We start from the raw sequence: 13,360 nt of genomic DNA on the forward strand, positions 1-13,360 counted from the left end.
GGCTGATCCTCCAGGGAGAGACTGGTGACAAAAGAGATGACAGCAGGCGCAGCCTGGGTCAGGGTCTGCGAGGGAAGTAAATAGGATAACAGAGTGCCTGGGGTGGGGCACCGCCTTGGACGGAGTGAGCAGGCATCCATGGAGGTGACATTGACACCGAGACTTGGCAGAGGAGAATGATCCCCTCCTACGGGTTGGGGTGGGGGGCAGACTTCCCCAGCTGATGGAAGGGGATGTGCAAAGGTCCTGAGGCAGGACAAACTTGGTTTACCCAAACAACAGAAAGAAGACAACGAGGCTGGGGCACCTGAGAGGAGGGGAGGATGCGGGAGGCGCCAGCGATGCTGAGCACGGCAGGCCTGCTAGGAGGTGTGAATCTAGTTCTCGGAGCCCTGGGAAGCCGGGATGGGGGGTGGAAGGATGGGGGCTCGGGGGCGAGGCATGCGCTGCCCTTGAGCAGCCCTGAGAGTGGACGCCCTGAGAGTGGATGCTCTGGGAGCTCGCTGGCCTCAGCCTCATCCTGACCCTGGTGGGGAATTGACCTGGTTTGCTTTTAGGAAGACATCTCAGGCTGCCCTGAGGAGAAGAGGCAAGTCAGGGCTGGAGACCTGAGGAGCCCTCTCTCCCTTTGATCTTGGGGTGGTGGCTGGGGGCTCCCGAGGCACAGCAGGAGCGATGGACCCCTTCAGGGTAGCAGGACAGCGATTCTTGTTTAGAAAAAATGAGGCCAAACACCTATTTCAGGACAGACTTGAATGCACATCTCCCCAAGAAGTAGGACAGTGACGCAGAAAGTTAGGAGCAGAGGGGACAGAGAGGAACCTGTGCCCAGTTCCCCGCCCGCCTGCTCGCCAACCCTCTGTGCTGGGGCAGGCTGGGTCTGAGGATACCTGAGGTCTCAGGAGAATGTGATCATTCCTTCCCCTACACCTTTGAAACCTCCATTCCCTTCGGCCATTCCCAGCTGGACCCAAGTGTCATGGGACCCATTGACAAGGAGGCTTCCCACACATGCCCGACTGGGTCCCTCTAGCAGCCAGGGGCCCCCCTGTCATCGGGAAAGGAGCTGAGGCTCCTCGCTGGTTTACTCCCGGGGAAGCTGGGCTGGCGGGTGAGGTGTGGGGGGGGAGCCCGGGAGGGGTCTCCCAGCACAAAGCAGACACTGTCGCTGGGACCCTGAGCTCAGGCAAGCCCCCCAGGGGGCTACAGGCTGCTCGAGAGCTGGGCGTCGCCCTGTTCTCCTGTGGCCCCCACGGTGCCGCGGACAAGGGGGTTGCAGAAGCACTTGTCCCGACTGGGCTGCTGCGTCCCCTTCTCTGGGGAGGTCTGTGTGGAGCTGATGGGGTTTTGGGGACAAGCTGAGTCTCTGAGTTGGAGCCTGGGCTGCTCCGCCTCGTCCAGAGGCTCACGGGAGAGGTTCTGTCCGCAGAAGGGTCTCCAGAGGCTTTTCTGCCAGTCCATGGCCCGGACAAATTGCATGTATTATTCTTCTGACTTCAGCAGAGTTGGGTTAATCTGCTGTAGCTTCAATTGTGCAAAGAAAATCTCATTGTTCCTTGCAGAAGACGGTGGTGGCATTAGGTCTGCATTTGTGTAAATCTCCACCTGATTCTTTTCCTTTAGATCCGTGAAGGTAGAGGGAAGGGGGAAAAGAAATAACAGAACACAATTCCTGCAACCTGAAAGAAGAGACAGATGCCCCCAAGCACAGCTCCCGGCCCCCGGGCCCCTGGACGGCCGGTTCCAGCGGGACCGCAGGAACATCCGGCCCAACATCATCCTGGTGCTGACGGACGACCAGGACGTGGAGCTGGGTGAGGTCCCGGGGGGGCTCTGGGGCCGCGGTGGGGGCAGTGGGGGTCCCCACACCGGTCTAAGGCTCCTGGGGCAGGGCGGCCGTGTAGATGCGGAGCGTTCCTGTAGAAGTGGATTTAAACCCAGATGCATCAGGGAGGGGTCTCCAGGCTGTCCCTCCTGCAGAGCTGTTCCTGGGCTTCTCCAGAGGCTTAAGGAGAACATGACCAAGTCACTGTTTCCCACAAATTCCTAGCGAGTGCCTGCTCCGTGCAGGGCCATCTTCCAGGACAGGAATTTGCAAACTACAACTGTGGCCTGTTTTTGTATGGCTTGACAGCTAGGAGGGTTTAGGGCTTTTTCTTTCTAACGTATAAGGGGTTGTGAAACATAGAGAAGATGATGTGATGGAGACCGTATGGCCCAGAGAGCCTCAAATATTTGCTAGCTGTGCCTTTGACACACAGCATTTGATGACCCCTGTTCTAGGGTGTGGGGGCTAGAGTGCGAGGTGCATCTCCTACCCGTGGAGAGCGGGAGTCAGGTAATCAGCACGGTAGCGAGCGAATACTTAAGACATTTTCAAGAAGGAATAAATACTACAGTGAAAATCAGAGGATAATGTGCAGGTAAGCCAGGGTCCCTTTGGATTGGCCAGCAAGGAGGGGCTCACCGAGGATCTGAGCTGACACTGAACGAAAGAAGGAGCCAGTCTGTGTGTGTGTGTGTGTGTGTGTGTGTGCATGCACACATGGGCATGAGCATGTGTGTGTGTGCATGCATGTGTGGTGGGCATGCATGTGTGGTGTGCATGCATGTGTGGGCATGAGCGTTGCGACGTGTGCATGCATGTGTGTATGAAGGTTTCATTCACCTCCATGGATGCTGGCATGAGGGGCTCATGCCCTCTGTGCCCCAGGACTTCACTTGCAGTCCTTATTCCCACATAAGCCAACCCTGGGCCTCTTCCTTGGCTCGCCATATAAACCATCCCCAGACTCCTTCTTGCCTCCTAAGCAAGACCATGGTTCTCCTGTCCTGAGTTATGGGCTTCTCCATATGCACGAGGCTTCTCAGGGCCATGAGGAGACACCTGTGAGTGTGGCTGCCATGCAAGTGTCCTCAGAGTCAAGCTCAACAGGAAGCTCTGCTGGCTCGGTCCCACTCCAGGGGACTTTTAGCTTGCTTTTTGATCCCAGTCTAACCTTCTTTTGTCTCACTTCTCTTCACTAAACCTTATATACCGTCCTCCACTAATCAGTTATTTTTCACTCTTGATCAATGCCAGGCACTATCAAAAAGTCCTAGAGAAAGATGAAACCATCCTGTGCAAAGGCCCTGAGGCAGGACCATGAAGGCAGGTGCGGCTGGAGCCTAGGGAGCCTGGGAAGGGAAGGCAGAGCGTGAGGCTGGACTGAGGGGCTGAGACACAGCCGGAGGGTCTCATCAGGTGTGGTCAGGTGTGCCTGCCCAGATGAGGGTGGGCCCTTAGCGTCTGTCCACTGTCAAAGGACAATGGAGACGAAAGCATGGTTGCTGGCAGCAAATATATGCATTTTCTGGGTGAGACTTTGCAGTCACCTCTTAAATTGTGGTGATGAACCTATTGCAAATCAGTTATTAAAAACATGAATTAGTCTTGTAGCTGCCAAGGAAAGATGATTTGTGTGAAACCAAGGTACTCTTCATATAACAGTATGTGCTATTGGGTGTGAGTATAGGTGCATTTCAGGGAGTCTTTCAAAAAAGAATTTGTGGCCAAGAAGTGCTCAGTGTCCAGCGCTGTGATGGCAGTGTGGCACACACGAGCACGGCAGCCCGGAGAAGGGGCCGCGCGGGGCATGGAGGGGGCGTTGTCAGACCGGAATAACGTGCCGGGAGTTTGGTTTCTGGGCAGAACTTTGCAAAGTGAACTCAAGCTTAGCGAGGCCAGACCGTACTGGTCTTCTCGGCTGCGGTGAGGGTTTGGGATTTTATTCTAGGTGAGAGGGACCCAAGTTAGGGGTCCTTAGGCAGGGGAGGGGCATGGCCAGACTTCGGTTCCAATAGGAACACTTTGGCTTCAAGTGCAGGGCGGGTGTCGGGGGCAAGGGAGGAAGCTGGGGGGTCGCGGGGGAGGCCGATGTAACGCCCAGGTGGGGGGTGCGGACTCGCCAGGGCGCAGCAGTGCAGGCGGTGGGAGGGGCCAAGGAAAGAAGCAATGGCTGCCCCTCAGTGCACGCCAGCTTTTCTCTCTTGAGAATAGTAGACATTTGCTGGAGCATCCATCGTTGAAATAAGTTTCACGTTGGACTCAGATAGTAATTTTGCATCAATGACCCCTGATGAAAATCAACAAAATATGTGTTGATTAAAAGACATGCTGGAATAGCATAGGGAACAATGGCTGTGAGGAAGACGCAGGGGAGAGCTGAGGAGGAGAATCACAGAAGCCGCACAGTACCTCTGTGTGTGCTTCTATTTATATATGATGATACATGTTTATATGTTTATATGTCTGCTATATAAAAACATGCATGCATGTATCATATATGCATCTATATTTATAGGTATCTGTCGTGTATCTATTATAACTGTATGTATATAAGTATACTGTGTGTACACCTTATAAGTTCAAGATTTGAACTCAGAGCCCACATTTTTAACCACTGTGCAGTTTAACCAACTTCTTGGTAGGGGATATTGAGTTGCTCAGACAGTTTTCCTTGTCCTCGCTGACCCCTCCCTTACTACTCTTAATGACATGAACTATACAATTTGAATATTTGAAATATTTAAATATCACAAAGCAAAGTTTTCCCAACTTCATTACCGACTCACGGCTGACACTCGTCACCCCAGAAGCCCCTTCACTTCCAGTTCGCTGTGAATCCTCAGGACACTCCCCCCTCATCTACACGCAGGCGTGCGTACACTCATGCATGTGCATGCATGTATGTAGGAGGGCTTTAGACAGGTGTTCTGAGAAGTCTGTCCTGTGTCCAGTATCCAGCCATAGGGGTGCGCTCTTGGATGTGGGACCAGGGCAGGCCTCTCGGAGGAGATGACACGTACAGAAACTGAAGGCAGAGGACGAGCCTGCGGATACCCAGGGGAGAGCGGTCCAGGAGGGGGGCCAGCAAGTGCAAAGGCCCTGGGGCAGGAGAACACTGGGCGTGTTTAAGGAACAGAGCAAGAAGGGTGGGGAGTGGTAGACGCTGGGACTGAAGGGAGCCCGGGACTGGGGGCAGGTCGCAGTGAGCCCTGTGGAGCACACGAGCACGGCGGCTTTTACACCGAGTGACAGGGGAGGTCTCTAGAGAACTGGAGTGACGGAGTACGGCAATGTGACCTGGTGTAGGGAAAGGACCCCTCCAGCGGCTGAGAGGATGGGCAGAGGAGGGGCCAGCAGCGCTTGCTGGAAGCCCCTCTAGGAGAACGCAGTAGGAGGCGGGACAAGGGACGATGGTGCCGAGATAAAGATCAGAGTCAAGGCTGAGTTCACTGACCCCAGCCCCATTAGGCTCACTGTCCAGAAGACTGCCTGACATCACAAAATCTAATTATTTGCTCATAATTTTGCAAAAGCAAGCACAGCAAGACACGTTCTCCTTCGATATCCTTCCAGAGGGGTCCCCTGTGTCTGCTGGAAGTGGGGCCCCGGAATGGGTCCGGTGGGGACCCGGGTGCGTGTGTCCACTCCCCACCAGCGCCGCTCTCCGGCTCCGGGTCTCTGGACTGGAAGGCGGAGTCCGAGTCTTCAGGGACCCTCTGGTGTACCAGGCACGCCCTGAGCCCCAGTGACCATCATTTGCTCTGAGCTCTGGAATGTGGAGTCAAGCAGCATTTCCCAGGCTAGCTGCAGGAAACGCCAGCACTTTCCAAGGGTTCTAGAAAAACAGAACTCACCCATCAAATCTGTGACTTCACAGACAACAGTGCTTGGTCTGAGGCTAAAGTTTTTGTTTTTTTTTAAAATTTATTTATTAATTAAAAAACCATGTGATCATCTCTACTGACACAGAAAAGGTATTTGACAAAATCCAGCATACTTTCTTATTAAAAACACTTTCAAAGGTAGGAATGGAAGAAAACTTACTCAGCATGACAAAGGGCATGTAGTAGGTTCAGGTGTCAACTTGGCCAGGTGATGGTGCCCAGTTCTGTTGCTGTGGCCCTAAATCATCAGCATGTGAATTTCATCAATGGCTGATTATATCTGCTGTTGGCTGAGGTGATTGCCTTCCTTAAGGTGCGAGGCTTAAAAGAAGAGGTCAGAAGAGAGCTCAGCAGCTTAGACCCAGACATTTGGAGATGTAGAAAGGAATTGCTCAGGGAAAGCTATTTGAACCCAGAAGCCAGGAGAGACCAGCATACATTGCCGTAACTTTGTATGTGACAGAGAAACTCAGATGAAAGCTAGCTGTCTTTCCTCTGAGGAACTGTAAATCTATAATTAAATAAAACCACTTATTAAAAGCTAAAAAAATAAAAATAAAAAAGACACAAAATAAAACAACATACATAATCAGTAATTCACAATATCATCACTTAGTTGCATATTCATCATTTCTTAGAACATTTGCATTAATTCAGTAAAAGGAATAAAAAGACAACAGAAAAAGAAATAAAACGAACACAGGAAAATAAAAATAAAAAAAAAAGATTATACCTACCATACCCCTTACTCCTTGCTTTCATTGATCACTAGCATTTCAAACTAAATTTATTTTAGCATTTGTTCCCCCTATTATTTATTTTTTAATTTTTATTCCATATGTTCTACTCCTTTGTTGACAAGGTAGATAAAAGGAGCATTTTTTAAGTGAGTCCATTTCACAACAACCTCAGCCCAATAACTGTGCAGGTGGTGCCCTGAGATGGCCAGGACCCTCTCACTGGGGGGGCGCGAGGGGGTGGCATGTGAAGGCCGGAGCTCTGGGCATGGAGCCGAATCCCATCAGTGGGGAGCAGGCAGAGAGAGGTGTCGGGGTGCAGGCAGAGGGAGGTGTCGGGGTGCAGGCAGAGAGAGTGTCGGGGTACAGGCAGAGAGAGGTGTCGGGGTGCAGGCAGAGGGAGGTGTCGGGGTACAGGCAGAGAGAGTGTCGGGGTGCAGGCAGAGGGAGGTGTCGGGGTGCAGGCAGAGAGAGTGTCGGGGTGCAGGCAGAGAGAGTGTCGGGGTGCAGGCAGAGGGAGGTGTCGGGGTGCAGGCAGAGAGAGTGTCGGGGTGCAGGCAGAGAGAGTGTCGGGGCGCCCTCCCCTCATGCCGCGCAGCAAGGTCTGGTGGTGGAAGGAAACCAGGTCTGTTTGTCTCCACGTCCCCAGGCTAATGTTGGAGAAAACAGGCTTGACTGGCCGGCCCGGCTGCATTTAAAATATATGCTGTGGCCTTTATAGTTGGCACCGGTCCTCACCTCCCTCCTGAGCCATCGGTCTGCAGTAGGGCAGGGGCTGCGAGGGAGAGGAGCTCACGGGTTTCTGTGTTACAGATGCCAGTACATAGAGCTCGGTAGTTACAACTTTTTAATAAATCAGGTTAGTGACCCAGGGGGAGACTTACCATGTGCGATTTATGCACAAATGCCTCTATCATTTAAGAGGCTTGTTAAAAATTGGCGTTTGAGAGCAGATTAACACAACTCTCCCCAGCTGGGCGGAGGTGCGTGCACGGAACAAGCAGATGTCTGGCGGGGTTGCCGGGGGGCAGGGACACCCAAAGGTAGTAGGACGGAAACATAAGAGCCTTAAGACACTGGTTTTGGGCACATTAAAAACTAGAGACCGTACGGCAGGCTGCTTGCTTTCTGCCGCCGCAGCACGGAGCTGCTGACTGCGGGAGAACGGTTCAGGTGGCAGCCGCCTCTGTGTTCCAGGACAAGGGCCCGGCAGGTCGGGGGCAGCCAGCTTTTGTCCTTTTTACAATTAAGGCAAGTTTTGGAGAAGGCGGGAGGACGCATTCTCTTCCCTCGCCTTCGTCCTCCTTCCTTGTTGTAAACCGGGTCTGGGACCAACTCTGCGGTGAGCCGCCCCGCTCCTTTCACATGCAGCCAAACCCCAAACCTGCATAAGAACACAACCACGGGACTAAGGCGTCGCAGGCAGCGATAAGTGACACGAAGGAGGAACAGGGACAGAAACGGAGAGAGGGAAGTGGTCTACCTTAGACCCAATGCCCAGGGACGCTTCTCTCCAGAGGAGACGTTTGAGGAGAGACTCTACGAGCTGAGGACGTCCTCGCAGTCGTTCTGGGGGAAGGATGTTCGGGCGGAAGGAGCGACGGGGGACAAAGGTCCCGAGGCTGGACTGGGCGTGCGTGTCTGGGAATGAAAAGGGCCCCTGCGGCTGGCACCGGGAAGGCAGGGCCTGGGTCCTGGATTGTAGCAGACATGAGGACCTGTTCTTGACTTTGAGGGCCGAGGACTCATTACGGTTATTGGGGGAAGTGACACGGGCTGATGTCCGCATCGTGAATTCTTTCCACCCAGAGGGTGTACCTGGGAGAGGGGGAGGTGGGGGACTGGGGGGTAGGGCTGGCGGATGTGGTGATGGTCACTTCCTCCCCAGGGCTCCGGGGGCTCCCCTGACTGAGCCCGTGATCACAGGTCCCCTCACCTGGGTGACCTGACCCTCAGGCCACCCTCCGAAGGAGATGCTGCTCTGGTCCTCATCCTACAAGAGAGCGGACGGATGGCTGGAGGAACCTGCCCAAGGCCTCGTGGTGCAGGGATCTGAGCCGAGGTCACCCTGCTGCCTCTGCTCCAGGGAGCCACAACCATCTGAAATCCAAGCACCGAGGCTCCCTCAAGTTCAACATTCGGGACCCTGGTGTGGCTTTCCCTGTGGGACCAGAGAAGAGCTCGGCGCTGGTTGCTAGGCAACCCTCTTGCTCTCAGGGAATCGTGGAGGCAGAAAGTACAGCAAGGTCACTGGCGCCCTGGCCATCGCATGACCGAGGTCTGACCCATCAGAGCACAGAGTCCTGCTGCGCTGGACCCACCATGCTGGCGAGAAAGACCTTTCTGCCTGGAAGAAGCCCTGGAGGTCCAGCCTCCAGTCCCAGCTCTGTACTGAGTCAGGGCATCATCACTTCACCTTTGGGCCTTGGTTTTCTCATCTGCAAAATGGGAGCAGTCAGCCCCGCTCTGGACCTCGGGCTGCTGTCTGTCAAGTGGGGGTGTAAGGGATGATTCTGTTGGTCCTGGAAGCCCCTCGGGGCATCAGGCCAGCCTGGCAGGGGGATCTTTCTAGAATCATGTCAGCAACTCAGAATCTGTGGAAGTCTCGGGACACCCTCTGCCTCCGTGCTGGAGGAAGGTGATTCACTGTGCTGACAGCCTGGGGTGAGGCTGCATGGGGAGCCTGCCTGCCGCCCCCACAAGGGAGAGTCTGAGCTGGGACACTGCTGTGTCGTTGCACCGTGGGTTTATTAGCCTAGCTCATAACCAAGGCGTGTGGTTAGCACAACACAGCGGGCCAAGGAGGGGCAGGGAGTGCTCCTGCTGGCTTCCGGGAGCTTCACAACAACAGGGTTAGAGGGAAGCAGCGGACATTGTTCTGGGGACGGAGCCAGTGCTTTGGGCAGCTGAGTGACCTACCCTCCCCAGGCGGGACCCCGGGCACTCCTGGCTGGAGTCTCCACCGCATCCACTGGGGCATAGGGAGCCAAGGAGGCGTCAGACACGGGTCCTCTGTCCCCCAAGATAGGGTCAGACCCTCTGTCTCCAAGTGCCACTCCAGCCCACGCCCCCCGGCAAGGCTCACTGGCTGCCCAGAAGGAGCCGTCCCCACCCAGCTCCTCTGTCCCCACCTTGGCCCCTCCCCCGCCGGCCCCATCCGAGGCCAAGCGCCCAGGATGCTGACATCACCACCTACCGAAGCAGGGGCCCAGGACACCAAAAGTGGGGGGGGGGCTCGAATTCCAGCCTGGGGCGAGGCTCTGACGGCTGCCCCCGAAGGCCGAGGGCTTGACCTGAAGGCGGAGCACCGCCAAGCTGGGCCAGCCCTGGATCCCGCGGGCCAAGTGGCCCTGCTGCCCAGGCCTCGGCCACACCCAGCGGGCCCCGCCACCCCAGCCCCCACGCTGGCTGCCCCCGCCCGCCCCGCCCTCCTTCCCTCCACCTCCCTCTGCCAGTCTCCCCCCTCCAGGGCAGCCCGCTGCTGGAGCAGAGAGAGCAAGGTGGCTGGAGGGGACCCTGCCACCCTGAGGCGCAGAGCTGGTGGCCGGCAGGGACACAAAAATGGGGTCGTTGTGTCCACCCTGCCGAGGAGGCTGCAGCCTTGCAGGGGTGGGACCCCCGGGCACCCAGTGTAGCCAGTGGTGCTGAGGGGCCCACCCGGGGAGCTGAGGTTGTTCAGCTGCCAAAGCACTGGCTCCGTCCCCAAAACGATGTCCGTGGCTGCCCGAGAAAAGTGGGAGGAAAGCGCGCTCCCAGGCTCCTGGGCTCCCGGGGCAGGCGGGCCCTGGGCTGGGTGACAGCGGGCTTCACTGTTTTCCTTCCACCGCCCCAGCCCCATGTGCTCACCCCCGCCCCCCGAGGGCTGAAACAGGTTGAGGTCCCCTCAGCAGGCTGGAAAGCCACCTTTTCCCGGGCGCTGGGAGCATGGACACCGCCCAGGCTAAGAAGCAAGCGCCCCACCCCTCCGGGGCCTTAGACCCTGTCATTCGTTCACAATGTGGCAACAACTGTGACGGTAGCAGGAATGCTAAGGGGAGGCTATGAGCCAGGCACAGTGTCCCTTCTGCTCCCTGCTCCCTGCAGCCAAGGTGGGCGGACACAGCCATCGGTGGCGGTGCTGGGACTTGAACCCAGGCGGTCTCTCTCGGAACCGGTGATGTGACGGCCCTGTGCACACACGCAGTGCAGCCCCATGTGCGTGTTGTTTCAGGACATATGTGCACATCCTCATGTGTGAAGGGGCAAGACGACCCGAGCGTGTGTGAGAGCACACGGCTCTGTGGATTTGTACAAGAGGAGGTGCAGGCATGTGTGCTGGAGATGGGCTTTGCACACACACGTGGGTGTGAGTGCACACATATGTGAATGCACATGCACCTGTGGGGTGTGCTCGGGCACATGTGAGGAGGAGGTGTGAGTGTGGGGGAGCAGCAGGTCTCTTCCTGAACCCTGAGAGTGGCCCCCCACTCCTGGTGGCCTCTTGGGCCTCCCCCTCCCCCTCCCTCATCCTCCCCCTCCTTCCTCTCCCTTTGCCCCCACCCCCTTCTCCTCTTCTCTCCCTCTCCTTCCCCCTCCCGCTCCTCCCTCCTCCCACCCTCGTCCCTCCCCATCCTCCCTCACGCTCACCCCCTGCAGCTCTCCTCCTCTCCCCTTCCTCCTCATCCTCCTCCCTCCCACCCTCGCCCCCTGCAGTTCTCCTCCTCTCCCCTTCCTCCCACCCTCCTCCCTCCTCTCGCTCCCTCCTCCTCCCACCTTCCACCCTCCTCCCACTCCTCCCTCCTCCCTGCCCTCCCCCCTTGCCCCCTGCAGTCTCCTCCTCCCCCGCCATGTCACCGCAGGTCCCCTGGGTCGGGAGGAGGAGAGCGCCCTGATAAGTGAGTCTGCACAGGGACATGCTCGCTTGTACTTTCCACCCCCGAGGATGGAGCACTCATGGGGGAGCTGTCGGCCGTTGCCAGAAAGTGTGGGCTGGGGGGAGGAGGTCTCCCTGGGGTTGCTCATTTCGCAGACGACCTTCTGGGGTGCACAGATTGGGGCTCGCCCTATTGAGACTAGGGGTACAATGACCCGAGAGAGGCCTCCCCTCCAATCCAGGGCCCCCTGGAGCTCACAGGGTGTTAGGGGTGACAACGCTCCCCCAGGAGCCTGGAGTGGCGTCCTGGGCTGGACACCACCCACGATCCACGCCGCTCAGGGAGACACATCCCACCTGTGACTCAGTTTCTCCTGCTAATGGCCCAGCGCCTTCAGGAATGAATGCTTGGGCCCAGGACCAGCAGAGTGCTTGCTGAGGGGCGGGCAGCATGGGCTGGGTCACCGGAGAAGGCAGTGTAGATTCCAGCTCTGGCCCGATACCAGGTGCTGACATGAGGACTGCAGGTGTCGCAGGTATTTCTTGCTATGGATACGCCCATGTGTGCGACATATTCTTCTTCCCTCTTGTCCTCTCATCATATAACATAAGTGGTATGGACTTTACATCATAGTGTTTAAGGTGCAGGATGCCGAGAGGAGCCAGCACCACCCACAGGCTTGCCCTCTTCCGGGGAGAGCTGTCACATTTTCATTTGTACACGGGACAGCGACCCACGTTAGGCATAAGTACGACCTTGATGTGGTCTTTATTTGGACATGAAGAGTGAAGATTTATTTGATTTGGAGACGTGTGAGGGGGCCAAGCTGACAAGGCATGGACAGTGATGGTCATTTATTTGTCAACTTGGCGGCCGGTCGTTTGCTCAGACACTGGCCTGGACGCTGCCGTGGAAGTATTTAGTAGCATTTAGGATCAGTGAACTTAAGGAGAGGCGGTTACCCTCCAAAACGTGGATGGGCCTCACCCATCAGCTGTAGTTGTTGTGTTTTTAACAACAAAAGTCTGAAAGTTTTAGAAAGAAGTTGTGCCTTACAATCACACCATCTACTCCTCTTTGCGTTTCCAACCTGCTGGAAGCAAATTTGGGACTTGAGACTGCAACATCCGCTCTTCCTGGAATTTCCAGTCTGCCAGCCTGCCCACGGGTCTCATACTTGCTAGCCACCACAACTGGTGAGGCAGTTCCTTAAAATAGATCTCCTATGTGCACGCACGCACACACACACACGCACACACACACAACCTGTTGGTTCGGTGTCTCTGGGACATGGACAGATTGGATTTCTAGTGGATATCTATTAATTTTGTCTGTCCACCCTGGTCTCCTTGGGTTTCCACTGCGAACTCCACTGTCCCTCACGTGGCACATCATGTGGTCTGAGTGGGGCTGTCCCACCCCAAGAAGAGGGATGGTGTATGGCCCAGCCCCCATGGCCACACAGGACAGGCGACCCTCTTGACCACCGTGATGGCTGTGACATGCATAACCCACCCGAAATGGGCCAAATAAGCCCCACCCTGGGGCTTTCGCAGGATTTGTTGGAAAGAGACTCCCTGTGCACGGGGGCTGCGGAGCCGGGGAAATGGAACCCAGGGCTGCTGGGGCCATGTCCGCTGCTTCCCGGAGGGAATCAGCTTGAGAGTGACGCCACCCCAGAGGACAGCAGAGCGAGGGACGGAGACAGGCTGAGTCACAGTTACACTGCTGGAGTCTGCACCAGCCAGGTCAGAAGCCGCATCTGTCCCTGCATGCTCCCAGCCTATCTAAGCCTGTGCACTTCCTCAATAAAGCGGACGCCTTCCACTCACCCCTGAGGGTTGTCTCCTGAGCCGTGTGCTGTGTGCTATGTGTCTGTGTGACTGACTCAGTACGGCCACTTACCCCTAGCCATCAGCTAACCAGCCATCAGCTACCCAACACGCACTGACAAGCTGGTGAATTTCCTATGTTCACTTCAGCCGGCTTGAGTTGAGTTTCCGTCACTCCCCGCTGTGCATTAACGGAGCCCAGGGTTTGCCCTTGGAGCGTCTGAAC

This window comes from Tamandua tetradactyla, chromosome 1 (genome assembly GCF_023851605.1).
Source record: "Tamandua tetradactyla isolate mTamTet1 chromosome 1, mTamTet1.pri, whole genome shotgun sequence".
Classification (NCBI taxonomy): domain Eukaryota; kingdom Metazoa; phylum Chordata; class Mammalia; order Pilosa; family Myrmecophagidae; genus Tamandua; species Tamandua tetradactyla.